At 42.3% G+C, this 7527-nt stretch overlaps 1 pseudogene; it reads right to left on the bottom strand.

Moving 5' to 3' along the window:
• Positions 1-1549: 1549 nt before the first annotated feature.
• On the bottom strand, positions 1550-1994 carry LOC106736387 (10 kDa heat shock protein, mitochondrial pseudogene; annotated as a pseudogene).
• Positions 1995-7527: the final 5533 nt, after the last annotated feature.

Genomic DNA, 7527 nt, shown 5'->3' with positions numbered 1-7527 from the left:
GTGTTGTTCTTTTTACTGCTAACCCCCCCCCGCCCCCCCCCCACACACACACACACAGAAAAATGCATTCTGCCGAATGGGTCCCAGCACCTGTATGCAATCCTTTCTCCACTCTCTTCTTGGGACTGAGGGCACACACATGCAAGCCACTAGGTGTGTTCCTGAAGCCAACAGGTCCAGGATTTGAACCTCAGAGCTGGTCATATGGGATCCGGTGCACCAACCACCATGCCACCTGAAAGACTCCTTTCTATTCCCCTTCCCTTTCATGACTTTTGTCCCACACCTAGAAATGTGGGACACTTTATTTGTGGCAACTTAGATTTGGTGATGTCTGGGCAAGTAGCCTGATCTAGACCTAACCAGACCTCGTGCTTCACTTGCTTTGTCTCATTCTTTTCTTTTTCTTTCTTTCTTCTTTCTTCTTTCCTTTTTCTCTTTTCTTTTTCTTCTTTCTTTCTTTTTCTTTTTTTCAGTTTTGCTAAAGGGCACATGCACTTCCCAGTGACAGAGAGAGAGAGAGAGAGAGAGAGAAAGAAATCACTCCCAGGAGGATGGGCACACCATAATTCCTTCTCCATTCTCCTCTCAGAATTCTGAGCACCACACCTGATGTGTCTCTCAAGCCATCAGGTCCTGGACTCAAACCATTCAGTCAACCATTTGTGATTCAGCTGCCTTAATCACCACACCACTGTCTGACCCTCAGCCACCTTAATCACCACACCACTGTCTGACCCTCAGTCATTTTTTTGTTTTTGCTATAGGGTGCATGCGCTCATCAGAGACAGAGAGAAAAGGAAAATGAGAAGTCCCCCCCTCCCAGGGAGGATGGCCATGCTACAGTCTCTTCTCCCTCATTCTTCTCTCAGATTTTGGGCATGCACACACATATGCCCAGCATGATTCTCAAGACTCCAGATCAAGGAACTGAATTGTGCAGTTGGCTATGTAGGATCAAGCACCTTAAATGTCATATCAGCTGCTGGCCTGGTCTTCTTTTTTAAGGCTGATATGTTCATTGAGACTCTTCGAGAGTGAGAAAGAGACGATATCTAAAGCATGTTCTCAATTTATTTAAGCACTGGATTTATTTTTCATGTAGTATATCAAGGAATTTTCTTAGCCAAAAGTTTTTGCAAAATTCTGCATATGCATTGTTGCTTTTGTTTGCTTTTTTCAACAACTTTAAGAGAATATTTTATTGTTTGGGAACCAGCAGTTAGCGTAATGGCTATGTCGCTGGACTCCCACGTAGTCGACCGCGGTTCGTGTCCCGGACCCAGTGGCTTAGAACTCACGCCGGGCGCGTGTGCGTGCGTGCCCAAGATCCCGAGAGGAGAATGGAGGAGAAGGGATTGCGGCGTGACCATCCCCCCTGGGGGGTGATTTCTCGCTTTCTGTCTCTATGTCTCTCTCTGTCTGTCTGGCGAGCGCACGCGCCCTATAGCGAAAATCTCTCCAAAAAAAAAAAAAAGAGAATATTTTATTGTTTTTCTCATTTTCTAATCATTATGTTAGATAACATTAGTTTATTATAAAAGAGAAACATGGAAATGATTTACATGATGAAAGATTTCACAACTTCAGTGGAATGGGCAGCTTCATGTGATGCCATTTCAGTAGTGATTATTTCAGTCTACATTCCAAGAAAGTCACCATCTCTAAATATGAAATAATCCTTGTCATCTAGAACTACTTTGGTGCCTCCATATTCTGGAAGAAGAACTTTATCTCCCACTTTCATGCTAGTTGTATCTCTCCACCCTTTCCTTTAGAGCCAGATCCAACAGCTACTACTGTTGTGCTCGCAATACTTTTCCTTGAGACTTTTCTGGAGGCATAATGCCCCCTTTGGTTACTGTTTTGGCAGCACTCCTTTCAACCAATACTCGGTCAAAGAGTGGAAGAAACTTCCTATATGCCTGTCCTGCCATGACTCACCCAGACGCAACTGGTACTCCGGTGTTCCGCAGCCACTGCAGCAAGTAGAGAGACCCATATTCCAGCCTTTGGCACAAGTGAAATGACCACTCAGCACACAAGCGCACTCTCCACTGCCCCCCCATGTGACAGCTATTTTCTTTCATTTAGAAAATTTTAAAAATTAAGATATTGAGGAACTTGGACCCAGAGACTTGAAAACCACACCAGGTTGTGTGTATGTGTGCTTTTAAAAAAATGGAAGAATTTAATAATTTGCCCAAGGCTATAACCAGTAAATATTGGAGCTGGAATTAGAATTTAAGTCTTCTGGTCACAGTTTCAAGTGTCTCTTTTTAAAGTTTTTGCTTGATTCTTTGTTTTTACAGAAGGAATACATTCTCATTCTAGCAAATCAACAACACAGAGATGTACAAAGAAATACACACACACCCTGTAACACTCCAACCCCATTTTTCTTGAGCAAAACTCCTTTCTAGTTAAAGTAGATCATGGGGCTGACAGGTGGCATGGTGGTTAAGGTGCTGGACTCCCACATGGCTGACTGTGTTTCAAGTCTTGGACCTGGTAGCTTGTTTTCTCAGTCTCTCTGTCTGTCCCTGGTCAAACTGCATAATAGTAATAATAAAATAAATAATTCTTTTTTTAAAAAATTAGATTTCTCAGCAAGTGAAAATCCAAAATAAGAGTGACTTAAAAATATATAAAAGTTGGGACCAGCAGGTGATGGGGTGGTTAAGTTGCTGGACTCCCACATGACTGACTGCAGTTTGAATCTTGGACCTGGTGGCTTGCTTTCTCACTTTCTCTTTCTCTCTGTCTCTCTCTGGTCAACTTAAAAAAATAATAATAATAACAAATAAAATATAATAAATAATTATATATATGTGAGTGTGTGTGTGTGTGTGTGTGTGTGTATATATATATATATATATATATATATATGTTGGAGCTAGACAGTGGTGCTGCAGTAAAACATGATGCTGCTCTGGGTGGCTGACCCACATACCACATAGGAAAGTTCTGGGTTTATGTCCAGAGAATTCCTAAGTATGCTGGACATCTGCATCATGGTCAGAGGCTGGCTGAAACTGGGTTGGACCATAGTGTCAAGGAAGTAATTTGTTGGAGGTGCTGTAGCTCTTTTTCTCTGTAGCTCATGGGAGAAAAAAATAAATACTTCAAATATACATGTGTGTGAGTGTGTGTGTGTGTGTGTGTGTAATATTTCCATTTAAACCCATAGGAGTGCAGCCCAGAATGTCAGGGCAGACTTACTGCTTGGAGACCTCAAAGTGGTGGACTCCTTCCAGATCACTCTCCCTTCATGCCCATCCTCCTAGTGGTTTGCCATTGGTTCCAAAGTGCTCATAACAGCTATATTTTTGTTTGCTTGTTTAAGATTTTTGCCACAGGGCATGTGTACTTGCCAGAGAGGAGAGAGAAAGACAGAAGAGATAGAAATAGTTAAAGGGAAAGTGAGAAATAACCCCCAAGGGGAGACCATGCCACAATCCCTTCTCTTCTATTTTCCTCCTGGGATTTTGGGCATGCATGGACACGCACCCTGTGTTTCAAGCTGCTGGGTCCAAGATTTGAAGCATGGTTGGCCATGTGGGAGTCCAGTGACTTAACCGCTATGCTACTTGCTGGCCCCAGCAACTGTCTTTTAAGGGCTGACCCTTGAGCTGCCACAGAAAGCTATTTGCATGTACATCACATTGAACTGGATTTAGTCACGTGGCCATGACTAGCAGCAAGGCAGGCCCAGAACAGTTTTTATTCTGAGAGGCGATGTGCCTCAGTGAAATTATATTACTGTGGAAACAGGGAAATTTTGCCAGGGAACTGTCTGTGCCACTAGACAATCTTAAACACTTGTTAAGGTAATCTTCCAGATTGTTCTCTCTTCTTGCATTAAACACATCATTCTGCAACTTGCCTGTTTAGTTCACGTGTCATTGAGGTGTCAGAGTCTGTAGTTACAAAGAATATAAACAAGTTCTGGTGGATTAAGCAGAAAATAACTTATTAAGGGGCATTAGGTAGTTTGAACAATATTTTACAAGGTAGAAAATTAGACTTGGATTGTAAAATCTTCCTGACAACCCTTAGAACTGGAACCCTAGACTGCCACTGCCCCTGGGCATAGCCACTGTGCTTGCATGTCTGACTCATGATGCTGTCAGAGGCACTAGCCATGCCATGGTGGAGGACTCTGCACCTTCAAAGGCTGTGCTTCGGGTTAGTACTCTGCTGTTGTTGTCTGGAAATTCCCAGTTATTTTGGAACAAGGGGTTCTGAGTTTTCATTTTGTACTGGGCTCCATAAATGACATAACTGGGGGGCCAACAGGTGTTGTGGTGGTTAAGGTACTGGACTCCCACAGGGCTGACCAGGTTCAAGTCCTGGACTTGGTGACTTGCTTCCTCACTTTCCCTCTCTCTCTGGTCAAATTTACAATAATAATAATAATAATGATAAATAAAGTTGAATAAATAATTCTAAGAAAAGTAAAAGTGAATATCTGGAATTTTATGGTGGGAGGAAAGCTGTATTTTACAAGGTGAAGAGAGATTACTCAAACATAGGATTTAGGTTCAGAAATTTTTCCTTTTAGAATTATTTAATTTTATTTATTATTTTTTAAAAATTTTTCTATAGAACACGTGTGCTTACCAGAGAAAGTAAGAAAGCAAGCTACCAGGTCCAGGACTAAAACCATTGTGGGCAATGTGGAAGTCCAGCATCTCAACTACCACACCACCTGCTGGCCCCCAGAAGTTAAGCCCAAAGAAATGACAAATGCTCAATAAAATAAAACCACAAGAGTGTATTTGGACTGGAAGCAGCAGATGACATAACGCTTACATCACTGGACTCCCAAGTAGTCAACCACAATTTGAGTCACATAGTCAACCAAGTCCTGGATCTAGTGGCTTAAAACAGGCTGAGCCATGTGTGTACTTGCCCCAAATCCAAGAGGAGAATGGGGGAGAAGGGATTGCAGCATGGCCATCTCCCCAGGAGGTGATTTCTCACTTTCTGTCTGTCCAGTTAGTGCACATGCTGTATAGAAAAATAAATAAATAAATAAACTCTTTAATTAAAAAAAAAGAAAAAAGATATTTTCACATTTTACCTCCAGGTTGTAATACATATTTGTACATTCAGCCTTTAATCCTGAAAGTTTTATTTCATAAACTATATTCTTTTTTCTTTTCTTTTCTCTTCTTTTTCTTTATTTTATTTTATTTTATTTTATTTTATTTTGGCTAGAGGGCATGTGCACTAGCTGGAGAGAGATGGGGAGAGAGAGAAAGTGAAAAAATACCCCTCCCATGGGGGAATGGTCACACTGTAATCTCTTCTCCATTTCTCTCTGCTTTTGGAATTTTGGCAACACACACACACATACACACACTCAGCATGTTGTTCAAGCCCCAGGTCTGGGACTTGAACCACACTGTTAGCCATGTGGTTGCCAGCCACCTTAGCCACCACACCACTAACAGGCCCCACTGCAAATCCTTGACCCATGGAATCTTTGCATAATAAATTGGTGGTGGTTGTATTCTGGTAAGTTCAGAGTGGTTTATTACACAGCAAGAGGTCACCAAACAACTCTCTTCTCCTCAAGGGAGCATGGAGGGGAGGCCACAAAGTGCCATGCCCTAGAGGCAGCAGAAATGAGGAAGCTCAGATCTCTGTGGCTGGACTCTGGCACTTCTTTGCCCTCACATGGTGCTGAGAAAGCCTGTTGCTAAGTACCTTGTGCTGAACAAGACACAGGCTCAGGTCAGGATCCATCCATCCAACTGCCTCAGTTACCAAGTCCCTCCCAATGGGATTCTTTGCCTCATTCCAAGACTTCTATGATAGACATCTGCCATGTCCTGCATGGCTAAGTGAACACATGCTGGGGGAGGGATGTGTATTAGAAAATAAACATAAAAATAAACACACAAAGACACACAAGTAAAGTGGGAGTCAGATGCTCTCAACTCCTCTGATGGAGGCAGCTGCAGTCCTGAACTGTTCCCAGGTTTATTCTTTGAAAGGGCAGAAAATGAGGGAAGGGGAAGTGTGCCAGGACCCACTTGACAGAATACGTTTTTCTGAGTGGTGGGCTGGGGGTTAGAAATAGACATAAAAATAAACACATAAAGACATACAAGTATAGAAAAGCGGGTATTGGGTGGGCCCAGTTCAGGCTCATGGCTTATTCTTTTAAAGGGCAGAAAAATGGAGGAAGAGGAAATGGAATGCAAAGCCAGTTGTTTTTGGATGTTAATCATTTGAAGATGCCATGTAGTTTCTCTGATCTTTTGGGGCAAATTCTGATAGAAGTGGCTGGGACCAGCAGTTAGCATAATGGCTATGTCACTGGACTCCCATGTAGTTGACCGCAGTTCGTGTCCTGGACCCAGTGGCTTAAAACTCATGCCAGGCGTGTGTGCGTGTGTGCCCAAGATCCAGAGAAGAGAATGGAGGAGAAGGGATTGTAGCGTGGCCATCCCCCCGGGGGGTGATTTCTCGCTTTCTGTCTCTCTGACTCTCTCTGTCTGGTGAGAGCATGTGCCCTATAGCAAAAACCTCTTAAAAAAAAAAAAAAAAAAGAAGAAGGAAGAAGTGGTTTCCTTAAACAGATACTGTTTTGCATTTTCAGGCAGCTAGAGTATTCACATGCAAATTTATTTCATCACTATGCAAATGAAGCTCACAGACCCACATTTCTACATGTGCCTAAAGGTCACCATGTTTGCTCAGGTTGGTCCTTTCCACAGAAGTGAAATGCAAAGTCAGTTGTTTTCAAATGCTAATCAGCTGAAAATGTGCAGACACCTGGCACCATGTAGTTCTATGTAAATTTTCTCTAATCTTCTCTGGCCATTTCAGATGAACACATGTGGCTTCCTTTAACCTGATGCTACCTTGCAGTTTTAGGACACAGAGGCAGCCAGAGTATTCACATGTTATAATGGTGTTCATTGCCTTGCAAATGACTACCCATGGAACCACGTTTCTGCATGCGTCTAATGGTCACCATGTTTGCTTAGATTTGGGCCGCTTCCTATGTATTCTCTTTTTCTTTTTATAATCTGAGTTTGTGGAGTTGGATGGCTGCTGCATGGAGTTCTCACCGGATGATTGTGTAGACTAGTAGGAATATGAACACAAGCAAGATTATTGACACAATAAAACCCAAAGAATACCATAAGGAGTAGTGAAGCATGTTAAAAAGGATCAGTGGCTTTGCAAAGGAGTGTTTACTAAGGACCTTGTTTATCTTTAATCCCCTATCCTGGGGAATCGGATATTTCATGAGAGAGTCATTAAGTTTGTAAACTTGGGGTCCAGCAGGTGCAGTGATAGTTAAGGCACTGGAATTCCCACATGGCCAACCACAGTTCGAGTCCTGGACCTGGTGGCTTGCTTTCTCACTCTCCCTCTCTGTCTTTGGCAAAACTCATGTGAAAAATAATAATAATAATAAATAAATAAATAAATAAATAGTTCTAAAAAAAAAATTTGTAAACTTGAACATTTTGATAGAATTACAGGGACCAGCAGGTGGCTTGC

Source organism: Tupaia chinensis, unplaced genomic scaffold, assembly GCF_000334495.1.
Source record: "Tupaia chinensis unplaced genomic scaffold, TupChi_1.0 Scaffold139585_1, whole genome shotgun sequence".
Classification (NCBI taxonomy): Eukaryota; Metazoa; Chordata; class Mammalia; order Scandentia; family Tupaiidae; genus Tupaia; species Tupaia belangeri.
Note: the sequence above shows the minus strand (reverse complement) of the source record. Positions and strands in the feature narration are given on the sequence as shown.